The 15,352-nt window shown below is 37.0% G+C and overlaps 1 long non-coding RNA gene and 1 other non-coding gene across 3 annotated transcripts; one reads left to right on the top strand and one right to left on the bottom strand.

Moving 5' to 3' along the window:
* Window positions 1-783: 783 nt before the first annotated feature.
* On the bottom strand, window positions 784-15,352 carry LOC120076769. 2 transcript variants are annotated; one of them, XR_005481639.1, is made up of 3 exons: window positions 14,612-15,352; window positions 14,446-14,528; window positions 784-2,331 (listed from the first exon to the last, which is right to left on the bottom strand). It is a non-coding gene; the product is annotated as an uncharacterized LOC120076769 (long non-coding RNA). The 2 variants fall into 2 exon arrangements; XR_005481638.1 differs by lacking the exon at window positions 784-2,331 and adding an exon at window positions 13,354-13,812.
* LOC120076978 lies at window positions 1,618-1,724 on the top strand. Its single transcript, XR_005481721.1, has one exon. It is a non-coding gene; the product is annotated as a small nucleolar RNA R71 (small nucleolar RNA).

Here is a 15,352-nt window from a genome sequence, read left to right as displayed (position 1 = left end):
ATGACCCTTCACAAATTGCTCATAAGTACAACTGAGCCAAAATTACCGTTTTGCCCCTATAGTTACATCTAACTCCTTAAATACCACCAATCCCTCTAATGAACAATAAATCATGTCCAAATATGATCAAACCTCTCTCGGGCTAGGAGAGGGTGTGGTGCCACATTGTTCAAGCCTTGGAATCAGCCCTTAGGGGAGCAATTTATCTACTTACCTCAACATTGGGGAAGGAGTGAATTCCTACTTGTGTAGCTGTATTCCCAGTTCCCCAATCAGACGAATCCCCAAATTGGTAGGCTTGTTGAGTCGGTGATCTGGCCACTCTCACCTATACAAATCAAAAGATCGTTTTCATAGGCAGGAGTTCACAACTCAATAAGGATCCAAGTCATATTACCTATGATCATCCTAATGAAATGAAAGTCTCAATTATGAATGACGTTATATAATGAAACTAAACACTTCGTGGTCCGGTCTTATACAAACTTCTTTGTATAGAATATCCCCGCTCACATATCTCCACATGAATGATTTGGATCAGATCATTTGTAGCACTTTACAACAATTGTAACATCTACAAAGTGGGTCATACTCGTAGTGTCACTAGGATAAGGTATCCAACCTTATCCATCTACTACATACCATTTAGGTTATCACTTAAACATGATCCACCTATATGTCTCTACATACATGTTTAAGCTACAAAGATAACCTTGAATGTTAGTTTATTGGTTTGTGGTTAATGCAACTAATTTTGAAATAAAACATCACATATTTTATTACATAAATAAAATGTTTATACATTACAATTACAAACTATGGGACCCTACGAGATTTAGAGCATCAACCCCAACAGGTGGATCATGAAAAAAGCACACATTGGTGAGTTGAAAAAAAGAGAATTTCATATATTTTCCCATTTCCAATTTTCCAATCTTCATAATTGTATAATTTTAGTTATTTTATTATCATATAATATCTTATCCATATCCATATTCCCCTTGTGCTCCTTAATTTTACAACACGTTATCAGCACGAGCTCTATTGTTTTCCCCGTTGAAGGTAAGTTTTAAAGGTAGGTGGGTTTTTTTTATATTTATTATAATTAATAAATTACATGTTATTTTGCATATTTGATACATATTAAAATTTTGATATAAATATAATGTTTTGTGATAATATTACCACGACAAACCTCACAAAATTAGATATCGCAGCTTTTTTACGAAATAAACAAATTATGGATTCCTCGGACACTCTTCCATCGCATGGACTTCTCCGCAAGTGTCACAACTTGCGCTCGTTTGATCGATTGTGTTGACCTGCCCTTGATGTGTTCCCGAGCCGCTGATTGTGATGCCTTGTATTAGATTCATCATTGTATTCATTTGATTTTGTAGGGATGCGATGGACTCATTACTTGCGTCACCTTCTTTAATTCTAAGTCATTGATCGCTTTCCCTCTAGTTTTTGTGATTCTTCGAAATGCGATCAAGGATATTTTTCACCTCGTCATACGTTTTGTCCAGCAGACCTCCAACTATTGTCGCATTGGTAGCCGTCTACGATGCAAGGTTTAAATCGTGATAAAAGATTTCCATTTGGAGACAATCAGGTAAGCCATTGTGCGGACAATCTCGCACTAGTCTCTTAAACCTCACCCAGGCATCACTGAGCAATTCGTAAATATCCTGTTTAAAATTTGTAATCAACTTCCTCCTTCTTGCATTCTCTGTCAGGGAGAAGTACTTCTTCATGAACTTCTCAACTACTTATTCCCAAGATGTTATCTCCCCTGGTTCGAGAGAATAGGCCCATTTCCTTGCTTGATCGTATAATAAAAATGGGAACAACATTAGTTGAACCTCCTCAGTTGAAATGTTTGGGAACACAAACATATTGCAAATTTTAATAAAACTTCGGAGATGGGCATGCGGATCCTCGCCACGTCTTCCACCAAACTGTTCGGCAGTCTAAATCATCTACAGCATAATCAGCTTCATCTTGAACCTCGATCCGTCCAGGGCTAGCCTCATGATTCCTGTGAGAAATCATAGAGGTTGGGCGATGCATAGTCCCGAATGGGCCTATTGCAGTCATTCGCCAGGAGAATGGGGTTCGCCATGAAATTATCTGCGTTTGGTGCTCTGTCTTCTGGTTGCTCCACCATGTTGGGATTTCTCTCTTGCTATTGTCGGCGGTTGTTTCTTCTTCTTTTTCGGAAATTTCTTTCAATCTCTGGGTCGTAGTTGGTCTTAGGATCTTGTCCTTCGCTCGTACGACGCCCGGTTCTTCCCTTACCAAAGGAGGGCAGTGCACAGAGGTTGAAAGCTGCAAAGTAAATCAAGAAAATTACCGTTAGCGTAATATATACTACCGTAATCCCTGGAAACGACGCCAAAAACTTGATGCGTTGTGAATGTGATGAAATAATGATGTGAAATTGCAATGGTGAACTATGCATTACACATGCAAGTTTTCCTAGTAAAACCTAAGTATAAATCTTACTAGGTTTCCTGGTAAGTCCAGGGTCGAACATAGGGACTACTGAGTTATTATGCGTTGGTAAATTTTGATTACTTTGCGGTGACAAATACAAATAAGTGGTTGATGTGTTGTTTTAAGTATAGATCATATGCGGCAGAATTGAGTAAAGGGTCGATGACAGTGAAAGTTACAATGAGTATGTAGGGAACGAGTTGAGAAAGAATTTAGCTAACACTTCCTAAGATTGCGTTCAATTTATGCGATCATGCTACACACACACAACAGCATGTCATCTCTCAATGCAAATGCTATAACTTCTAATTTCTAGGATGCATGCGATGTATACGATAATGTCTATAGGACTTATGTCTAAACATCTATACTTGTCTATGCGATGATGAATGATACACACATACACAAGGCGACCGCATACTATCATATCCTATTTCTAGGGTGCATGCGATGCATGATAGCAAACATAACTTATCTCTAAGTCTCTATCTCTTGCTTATGCAGTTCTAATCTGACTTTCTCAAGCCTAGATTCTAACCTGACTCTCTCAAGTCTAAGTTCTTTCTTTAGACTACTCTTTCAAGTATCCCTAAAGGGTGATGGACGCATACATAAGACAAGATGATCACATAAAATGAAGATCTTAGGTCATGCTAGCTAAGTGCTTCTCAACCCATTAAGAAATTTAGTTACTCATGCGCAATGTGAAGAGATTAAACAGATGTAGAGATGCAAATTCCATTTTATAAATAAGTCAGAATACAAAACAACAATGGAAATAGGGATAAGAAGCTCGGTCACAAGTATCATGTTTAAATTTGATTTTCAGGTCACATAATTATCCCCAATCAGTTTATCCATTGCCAATAATTGTATTATTGAACTCGTCATTCTGAAATTATAAACAAATTCTATAAGTGAATTGCTTTAAAATCCAATCAAGTTTTAGCAAAATTAATAATATACCAAGATTATTCTTTTGCAACGAACTACAGCAAGATATTCTTGACTAAATACTATCTCCAGAATAACTCATATTTCGATAGTCATTTAGGTACCGCTTTTGGTCAAAAATTATTAACACTTAATAATTCTGTTAGTGTAACCCTCCGTTTTCAGACGTCAGAGGTCGGTCCCAACTATGTTATCGAAGTAGAGAGTCAAGGATCGGAATGGACCTAAGAAATCGAATCCATCTCTGAAGCTTAACTTGTTCCAAATCCTATGTTGCAACCCTCCGAAGGGATAACCGTCGTTAAACAACTAGAAAAGGGCCGCTTAAAGCTAACCAGTAGGCGTAACATAGGAATCTCACTGTCCAAACTAACGGAAGAGACTACAGGATATGTTGACATATTTTCTTCACCCACTTACTATGAACTACTTCCCCCATTCACCTTGGTATTGACTCGTACTTCCACTTTCCAAATGGAGGTCATTTTCAGGATGACACGAAGCGTCATACGAATCTCACGATGTGAACTATGTGGAGACGTGGCAGTTGAAATCGTATACTTGATTTCTGTTCGAACAGCTTCCTCTTATTCACCGAAATCTAAATTTAAGCTGAAAAATACTTTCCGAATGGAGGTCATTTCCAGGGTGACACGAAGTACCGCTTAAATCTAGATTGTGAACTCTTAGGGACGTAAGAGTTAATAACATATCGTATATGTTATTAATCTTCCACTGAAGTTTTCAAATAACTTTATCATATACTAATTATTGAACTACCACTGAAGTGTTCTATTAAAAGGGTAAATTTATACTTATGTTCTTTCTCGACTAATAAAAATAACCCTAAGTCTATGTTTTTTATCCAAGTATAACACTTATAAATAGATTTCAACCTACGATGTCTAGGTGATAAATCGTTTTATTGCCTCACATCGCTCACGTATGCTCATAAAATCGGTTACCAATGCTCAATAATTCGACTATAATCCCCAAGTAGGAGGTGTTTCGTAGACCATCAACTTAAATACCCCCAGCCTTCTACAAGATTATATACCGATTGAGTTTGTAACTCGATTTTTACAAATTTAACGACCTATTTTAACTATTAAAACGAGTGGTTAACCTACGTGAGCATGCAACTGTTCTTTGTTATGGAGTTTAAATGTCTAACCCAATTTTATAAAAGTTAATAAAACTTTTAGACATGCTAAACATCCACAACATACATAAAGACATTCAATATTTAATATAACAATTATTAAATACAAGAAACCCTAACATGCATACTATATATTATAACAAATTATAACATACTTTCAATGCATGTAACATGCTTCCTATGGTGAGATTTTAAATCTACATGGCATGCTATATGCACATACAAGATTTATTTAATTATAACATACATCAAATGCATAAATAATTAAACACAGATTGATATGGTTTTAGTTTTGACAAAAACAAGCAAGAGCCTAATTATTACAAAACAGCTTCTCAACCGCTTCCGAATTGCTCGAATCGCTCCGAACCGAACCAAAATGCTTGAATTGGACCAGCAGAGTTTGAACCGGACCAGACCTCAAGAGAACCGGTTGAACTGACTGCTCTCACACCATGCTCAATATCTCGCTAAGGCTCATCATTTAGCATTGACGACCATCGTCTTGCGTTTGTCTGATCGTTTAGTCTTTACTTGATCGTGTAGCAGCTAACGCATAGCACCTGACTAAGCTATATGATCGTGCAGTGTCTTCTATCTATTGCATAATGCCATCGTCTAGTGCCAGACAACGCTACACAATCGTTTAGTGTCCAACACTATCATGTAGCCCTATCGTCTAACGCCGGTCAAATACTACAAGATCGCTGAGCACATCATATACCGCCTTTCATTGATCGTTTAGCACAGCATAGCTACACGATTATGTAGCACTATCGCATAGCGCTTCAACGCATCGTTTAGTTTCCGCACAAAGGTAAACAATCGTGTAGTGCTATCGCATAGCACTTCAACGCATCGTTTAGCTCCCACGTGAAGCTACAAGATCGTGTAGCGCCATCGTATAACACTTCAACGTATCGTTTAACTCCTGCAAGTACATGATCGTCTAGCACACAACACTTCAATGCTCAACACCCGAAGTTACATGATTGTCTAGCTTTTCTTCACATCGTCTAACGCCTGAAGCTAAATGATCGTCTAGCACTAAACCTCAATGACGATATGAACAAAGGCTAAAAAACTAGAATCTGCAACTCGGTCTTCTTCACTTGTTTCTTTAATTCCAGCTTAATTTCAACTCTAATGACTCCAAATAAATTACAGACTCTTGAGAACACATATAAGTTCATCAAACAAGAGCCAATTACAAATTTAATTGAGAAATCAAAGAGAAATTAAATGCCAAAACTCGAAAAACTATATTAGTGTAGCAGTTTCATATAACTCATGAAAAACACCCACCACACCAAAATTAAACCGAATTGAATGTTTATATGATGCTCTGATACCAATTGTTGGATTGTATCAGTACGCAGAAAAGAGAAAAGGATCGATAAGCACTCTAATTCATTAATTTTGACTGAATATAATGCATGCTCTTGCAGAAATAAATGGGTTTCAAGTCATACATTGAAGAACTCTTGAAATCTCGATTTTCAGTTGCAAATCTCTCCAAATCTTGTTGTAGACCACCATAAGATCTTCCCCACTATTCTCTTGGTACTCTAGATTGAGTTGTGGGACTCAAAATAAGCTGGAATTAAGGGAACTTGGAGAATAGCTCGGCAGCAACCCACTTGAAGAACTCCTTCTTCAACCCGAATTTTCAGCAAAATTCTATCAATTGGATTGCCTCAAATTCACTCCAATCTCTTCATATATTGCAGACCATCATGCAAGAAAAATAGCTACATGAGATGCAACTCATGCTTGGAGTAATTGAAGCTTAAAGATGGTGGGTTATGGGTGAGCTACTTGAAGATGATAATGGAAAAACCATTTTTTCCATTTCCAAATTCCAAATTTGATTTTAAAATCACATTTGTTTCAAAAAATCAAAATTATTAATTTTACAAATTAATTTCATAAATTAATTTTCTAATAAAATTAATAAATAATTATTTAAATAATTCTAATTAACTTAATATCTAATATTAAATTAATTTTACACAAATCCATCTTCATATATTTAAATCATATTTAAATATTTATTCTCTAATTCCGTTTAATTCTAATTTGAATATTTCAAATTCATTTATCACGCTACTCTAGAGCTAATCCATTTTCGAGCTAGTAGGGGGACCTCGTGGACCTACAGATCATGGGCTCCAATGATCCAAGATTAATCGGCTAAACTCATTAGACCAAACTAGTCCCCATTCGTTAATGGGTCACTCCATTAAAGCCCATAGTTGAACTCTCATCATTGTAGATATATTATGTCCATTTGATATAACCATGATTAATAAGTTAACCCCTTCACAGGTTGTTTGTAATAATGGTTGGGTCAAATATTTGTTTTACCTTCAAAATTTTCACTTGTTCCTTAAGTCCCACTGATCCTCTAATGAACAATTTTTTTTTTGTGATCCAATCAATAAAATCGAGTCCCTCTTGGGCCAATGAGAGGGTGGGGCTCTTTATTCAAGACTTAGAATCAGCACTTAAGGGAACAACCTCTCTATTATCCCTAACAACAAGTAGGACTGAATTCTATCTTGCACCCTATGTCCCCAACTATCTATCCAGTCTATACCCTTGAAATGGGGGTTATTGAGCCGACGCTGTTGAGCCAACTCTCACCTATGCAAATCTAAGAATAATATCGAATAAACATGAATTCATAGTTAGCTCGAGATTATGGTCAAGTTACCTAGGTCATCGCTTTGAAATAGTCAGTCTTAAATTGTAAACAACATTATAAAGTAAGAGTGACTAATTTCGTGGACCAATCTTGTACAAACTCTTTTGCACAGGGACACCCCCACTCCTCATGTCCAAACATGTACGAATTAAGATCACTTCGTTTGTAGCACTTTACAACTTTTTGTAACAACTACGGAGCAGGACGCATCCAATAATGTTACCAGAATAAGGTACCCAACCTTATTCATATACTATAGATCATTTTGGCTATTTACTCGAACCTGATCCACTTTTATATCTTCATATAAAGTTTAAGTATTCATGTAATAGTCAAGGAATTTTTTAGGTTTATTGGATTTCTAAAAGCAAAACATCTATTCAATAACAATTTATTGAATTTTCAGAATAAGTTCTATTGTTTACAAAACCATGAGTTTTAGGACATAAAACCCAACATTCTTAACCAAATTCTTAAAACTAAAACTTTTTTTTTTTAATTTTTAGTTTTTAAAATTTGACTTGGTTTTTGAAATATTGGTAAAAAATTAGATAACAAAGTAAGAAATTTAGAAGTAGATGTTGTGTTTAGAGTTTTAATTTTCAAAAATAAAAAACACAAAAATAGTTTTTCATTTTTCATTATTAAAATTAAGTTTATTTCCTCTCAATTTCTTACAATAGTGTTCATATTTTTTAAATAAAAGAGTTGAGTTCTTGAAATTAATTTTTTTTTTTTTTTTTAGTTTTTAAAACTTGAGTTGGTTTTTGAAAACATTGGTAAAAAAATAAATAATAAATCAAAAAAACTAGAGGTGAAATGAGTGTTAAACTTAATTTTCAAATTTTAAAAATGAAAAACTGCCTTGTTTAGTAACCATTTTGTTTTTTATTTTTTATTTTTGAAAATTAAACCTATTTTTTCCCCATTTGTTACAATGATTTGCATCTTTCTTAAGTCCAATGGTTGAATTCTTAGCCAATTATTCCAAAAACAAAAACAACTTCTTAAAAGCTACTTTCTTTAGTTTTTCAAATTTTAGCTTGGTTTTTTAAACTATTGGTAAAAAGTAAATAATAAACGAAGAAATTTGAAAGTGGAAGTAGTGTCTATAGATTTAGTTATCAAAATAAAAATTAAAAAAAAAATAAAATAGTTATCAAACGGAGTGTAAATGATTATTAAACTTACGTTAGGATCAATTTTAAGATTTTATCCATGCACAGGTATATTTTTATCTTAGTCCAATGGAAATAATGTTACCAAAGCAACAATGATCTCATTGATCAGGATGGTCGTGTGACGGCTAATACCACACCAAGAGAAAAATAATCATAGATAGCCTTTTTGTTTTTTTTCGAGATTAAGAAAAGAGAGACTTAAGTATAAAAGTAAAGTACCATATTTTAGACCTTTAATGTTTTTATGACCTAAAAGTTAAAAATGAATTTTGAATCACTGAAGAGGGCAGTAAAAACATCTTTTTAAAGTGTGATTTCTTTTAAGTTTTTACTTTTTAGGTCCATTCCAGCAATTTCCCTATTTTTATCACTATTTCATTGGTTCTCCTACTGGAAATACATTTCTTTAAAGATAAATAACAAAATTCATGAATAATATAATTTCATTTCTTTTTCTGGAGTTATTACAATAATAAAAGTGAAAAACGTCTCCTAGAGACATTGTTAAAGGCATTTCATGGAATGTCTCTATACTTATCTTAAAACTTCAAACACCGAATTGAAAAATAAATTACAAAATACAAGACACAAAATCATATTTAAATTTTCTTAAACAAAATTTTTTTAAAAAAATCAATTAGTATCTTTCCTCTCCTCGTAGCCAAGTGAAAAAAGTGCTAGGATGACTCATCACTCGACATTCAGATGTTAAGCAGGAAGCACTGACAACCAATGAAACAATAAAAATACTAACTATAAGTAAACGAGTAAAGACACACAAAAATTGATAATCCAGTTCGGTGATGAACCACCTACGTCTGGGGAGTAGTATGTTCAGGAAAGATAATCCGCTAATATTAAAGAGTTAAGCAGTTTACAATGCAATACTTATGTGTAATACACAACCACTATGGTAACTCACGTAAAGCTCAACTCACTGATCACCTAGGCTCTCCCTAGATGTGAGTGTAATGATCCAAATTTCTAATATGTTTCTAGGACGCTACTTTATGCATGCATAGGTGATAACTGGCAGAAATGTCAGATATTATAAGCCTTTTATTTAGAATCATGAGGGCTAACAAATAGAAATTGCGGTGATAATACTTGAAAATTGCGAAAAATTGAGTTTTGCGTCGATTAGCACCTAAATCCTCACTGACCCCAATATTATGCGTTACTCCGTGCCAAAGTGTCTATTTTTGTAGCTATCGCAGGAATCAAACACATGCGTTGGAAATAAGCAATCAAAGACAAACACATGCGCTGAAGCCAGGTGACCGCAAAGATAAACGCATGCGCTGAAAACCGAGCTATCGCATAGACGAATGCATGCAGTGATCGAATGCGTCCATCGCATAGAAGTTGCAGTGATCGAATGCGTCCATCGAATGGAAGTTGTAGTGATCGAATGCGTCCATCGCATGAAAGTTGCAGTGATCGAATGCATCCATCGCAGGAAGTTGTCGTCCATCGCATGGAAGTTGCGGTGATCAAGCGAATGTGATGATCAATTGGAGATTGCGGCCACGGAGTGACAACCATAATAGAAGGACGATCGCAAGATGGGTAGAACACGTTGATACTTCAGCTGAATCAAGCTCGAACGCATACCTTGGGAGTATTAACAAGATAAGACAATGTGGCATTGCCCATACTGCTACAAAGGCAGCAGTGAGACATAACGTAATCATGATAGCTGTCAACGTTTAAACCCTATAAATAGCCCCTTTGATCTTCATTTCAAAGCATCCGAACTTCTGCCTCAAGGCAGAGGTTTGCGATCACAGATGAGAGCTTGAGCAAGATTTTTAGTGAGAATTCTTCACCTCCACAAATCAAACCGAGTGACGACCGGAGCTTTCGCTGGAGATAAAGCTCAAAAGAGACATCTCCACCATTCATCCATTGCACCACCGGCAGCCTTGACGTAGAGTCCTTCATTTCTCCTCTAACCTCTGTATTGTATTACATTTTAGCTTAAGATATTAAGACATTTTGTTATCAATGCATATCTTGATTCCTTCAATGCTATTTTCTTCATCATCTTTATCTTTATCATCATTTACCTTCATAGTTTATTTATCAAAAGAGATTGTATACTTAATCATGTAACTTAGAGATAGGACACATGTAGCAACTAACCGAGAGGTGTGCGTTGTGCGAGTATAGTGAGTTAATCCTCTTTTCTTGGTGAAAGGCTGTAGCAACGCTTATCTATGGGTTGTTGCATTACTTGTCTATAAGTAATTAGATGCGTCTAACTGCCTACGAAGGTAAGAGATGGAACGCACTAAAGCAAAGTATGCATTGTTCCTAGAGAAAGGCACAATCTTATGTTCGACGCAACCATGCACTATAGAGATATAGTTATGCGGCTAACCACCAAGAGGTATGTGATGCGTTAGTGTGACGAGCTGGGAATACTCGAGCGATTTAAGATAATAAACATTACTATGCATTAATGGTTGTTGTGTATCTACCTATTCTCATCGCAAGTCTTCTATTGCTCAATCTGTTTAGATAGGAGTAGGAGTAGTATGTAAATCCATTAAACTTTCTTTGTTTTATTTTTATTCGTCGCCTCAAACGCATTGCTTCACAAGCATTATTGAGTGACAAGTCCCTGTGTTCGACCTCGAATTACCCGAGAAACTTGCATTCGGGTTATACTTGGCGCGAGCGTAAGAAAACTAGGAATGTGTGGTCATTGCATACTAGATTAATGCATTTTCACTCTAACGCATGACCTCAGATGCATGGGCGTAAATGCATAGCTTAAGCCATGTCTAATGCATGATTGCATGTACACCCCCAATCACAGCATTAAGTGTGGGGGTGAGATGACATGCAGAAATGCATGTCATCTTAGGCCTTTTACTTAGAATTATGAAGGACATTAGGCAGAAATTGCGTCGATCATGCTAGGAATTCACGAGAATATAGTTTGCGCTGATCAGCATGTCGAATCTCAGCTAACCCAGTATTTTGCATTAATTGTGCGTTCAATGTTCTATCTTTGTAGCCAATGCAGGAAATTAATGCAAACACTGAAACCGGACCAACGCATAGACAACCGCATGCGGAGAAACACTCCATTGCAAGGCAAACGCATCAATCAATGCATGGATGTTGCGGTAATCAGCCGTATGCGTCCATCACATGGGAGTTGCGCTCGTCAGGTGATTGCGGACATCATGTAAAGTTGCGGTGTTAAGCGAATGCGGTCATTGAATGATTGCGGCTACGCGACAATGCATTCTAGTGGGATAAACGCAAGGTAGGTGGAATGAACGCATCTACCTCAAGAAAATCCAAAGCTGATGCTGATATTTCACCTACCATGTCGTTGGTAGCAGAGGTTCAAAAAGGACAAACGCGTCGAACGTCAGACTCGGAGCAGTCCAATTAATGTTGTCGGCGATCCAAACTCTATAAATAGAAGCCGATGAGCATAATTCCAAGCATCTGAGGAGGATCCTGGGGATCCGGAGATTATCCCTCACCCGGAAATTGTCCCCGTGATCCAGATAAAATGCGTGAGAAGACGCTGAGAGTTCTTCACTTCCTTCATCTATTCCGAGTGACAACCGGAGCCTTCGATCGGAGTTAGATCTCGAGAGAGTCAGCTCCTCCACTCATCCATGGCACCACCGACAGCCTTGACACGCATCCGCTGAAAGCAAAGTTTTGCTTCCAACCGATCATTCCTTTTCCTTTCTTTTTCTAAATGTATTGTATGACATTTTGAATTAAGAAATTAATGCAATGTGTTTTCAATGCATCTCTCTATTCCTTCGACTTCATTTTCATCTTTTTGCTTAGCATCTTTACTTTCATTGCAACACTTAGTGGAAGTGTTTGGGTTGTATACTTAGTCATGTGGATTAGGGATATGAAGCATGAGCAAACCGCCGAGAGGTGTGCGTTGCGCGAGTATGTGAGTAATCTTATTTGCTTAGTGTAAAGTTGTTGCAACGCCTGTCTATGGGCTAACACATTGCTTGTCTATGAGTAAAGTCAGCAACAATCAACTTCTCGAGAGGGTAAGTGGTTGAACGCATTAAGCAAAGTATGCGTTGTTCACTAGGGATAGTAGCAACCGTAGGTCAGTGAAGTTTATGCGATTATCTTATATTATGTATGCTTCATTCGTCCATTAGGGATACTCGAGAGGGTAGTCTAAGGACATGATCTAGGCTTGGAAAAGTCAGGTCAGAATCTAGGCTAGGGAGAGTCAGATTAGATCACATAATACGAGAGATAGGCGCTTAGGAATGAGCACTATTTGTTATTAACGCATCGCATGCATCCTAGAGATAGGATACGATTGTATGCGATTACCTTGCTTTCATGCATCATGCATCAACACATAGGACAAGTGTAGAGACTTAGGAATAAGCTCTATGGACACTTTTGCATGCAACACATGCGTCTTAGGATTAGGAGCACTGGAAAATAACTTACCGTGCATGGTTGTAACATGATAGCATAGTCTGATGCTGACTAAGGTTCCCTTGCGGTCACTCTTAAGGGTTGCAATGAAAACATCTCCGCATTTTATCCGTTTTCCTATTCATTTATTTCATGCCAAGGTTTGTCACATTTCTACCTCTCATGTATATTTTCATTGTGTTGTCTGTTAGATAGGAGTAGGAGTAGGATTAATTTAGAAACATCCCCTTCATTCTTTTATTCAACCGCCACATGCACAATCACCGCAAACATATAGTTACAAGTCCCTGTGTTCGACCTCAGATTACTCGAGAAATTTGCGTTCATGTTATACTTGGCGTGAACACAAGAAAACTTGTGGCAGGATGCATGGTCATCGCATACATCTGTTGATGCAATTTTCATTCCAACGCATGACCATCGATGCATGATCATCAATGCATATTTTAGGAACATGCATCGCATAATGCGTCCACGGGATTTGGTTGTCGAGTAAAAATTGACTTCCAATTTCTGCGCATCAATAGGCTTGGCAATACATTTTCTCAAAGAATAATAAAATAAAAGAGATAAAAAAATTTATTTAATTTAAATAATGCTCAAATAAGCAAAGGTGAGAAAACATAAATAATAATAATAATAATAATACCGTTCGAGGTACCCCTAACCTGACTTTAAAATGAATAACGATTAAATAATCAATAAATAAAATCAATGAATATTTCAGAAGATTCTAAAATGCCTAACTTCTAAACTAGACTCCAATACATGAATCCTAAGTGCAGAAGCAGTAAATCGTCCAAATGACCAGGCCAGGATCTCTCTTGTCATGCGCCGGTCTATCGTTACCCTTACTGAAAAACATGAAAAGAAAAGAATGAGTATAAAAGTATACTCAGTAAGCGGCCAACTACTGGGGCCACTCAGTGATCTGTTAGTTTTTCCATTGGACCAAAGTACACAAGGACATCATAGGCGGCCCACTACTGGGGCCACTCAGTGATCTGTTAGTTTTTCCATTGGATCAAAGTACACAAGGACATCATAGGCGTAGGCATAGGCATAGGCATAGGCATAAGGGACGAACCCGAAGGTATGCTTTCATAAATAGTGACCTCAGTGGGTACTAACATAAACATAAGTGGTGGTCCCAAAAGGGACACCGTACATAAGTATAGGGTGTGGCCTAAAGGCTCACAACATGCAATGGGCATAGCCCAATGGCAACACTAACAGTCACTAGAATCTCAAACAGACATAAGCATGCAAACAAGCTCAAAAATCATGCCAAGATCATTCAACAATTCATAATTTATCTACCCATCAAACTTTGTAACGACATACAACATTGACATATAGTGGCATAAGCGTAAGCTTTCAAAATTCTCATCTGACCAGTATGCATATCAAAATAGTTTATTCCAACTAAGGAACCAATACGTAACACATGCTTGAGATTGAGGGCAAACCGGTAGTAAACCACTTACCTCGAATTTATATCGAACAATTAACAACCAAACTCCAACTATCAATCAAATCCCTCTGACTTAAGTCAAATGCTCGAATTGCCCTAGAATAAACCAATTTAATGTCAATCCTTATAAACACAACCTAACTCACCTAAAATGCACCAAAAGTCTCCAAACCACTTACCCAAAAATGTCGACTTAACCAGAACTACACCTGAGCTCCAAGTACGGAATCCAAACCAGTCATAAGCCAAATTGAAATGTTTCAAAACTCAATTCTAAAATCCAATTAACACAAATATTCATCAAACCAACTGGGGAAAACAAGATTTAAATCAGAACAACCATTATAGCCTACCAAAAGGCACCCAAGAGAACTTTGATGTTGTTGGAAAGTACCGAAAAAATATCTTGAAACCCCGTATTAAGCAACAACGTACCCTGAGTAAACTTAAATTAGACCAAAATCAATAGGCATTCAAAACCCATTAACTAAAAACCAAAAACTTAAATCTCACCAAAGACCAAGTTCTTGGCAGAACAGAAGCGATCGACGACTGGCGAACGCAAGAACGAGAACGAAAAATCGAAGAAACTCGACTGGCAGAGAGCGTCAACGTGCAACGCGACTAGCAAAAAGCAGCAATCGCACGGCGCGGTTGATGGAGAGCAGCGGTCGAGCGGCATGGCTGGACTTGCAACTGAAATCTCGCGCGGCTGGAAGCAGAAGAACCACGGTCGAGCGGCAGATGAAGCACGACTAGACTGAGGCGTGAGGAGGTGGTGATGACCTATCGAACCACAAGCGGTTGTTGGAAAAGAGTTGGGGAAGAAAAGGCTCGCGAGGGCTGAAAGAAGGAAGAAAGAGAGAAAAAAATAAAAAAGAATTTAATTTTCTTCTTTTCACTGCACGCAAACCGAGGGC

This window comes from Benincasa hispida, chromosome 4, assembly GCF_009727055.1.
Source record: "Benincasa hispida cultivar B227 chromosome 4, ASM972705v1, whole genome shotgun sequence".
NCBI classification, from domain to species: Eukaryota; Viridiplantae; Streptophyta; class Magnoliopsida; order Cucurbitales; family Cucurbitaceae; genus Benincasa; species Benincasa hispida.
This window is presented reverse-complemented; position numbering and strand designations above follow the sequence as displayed.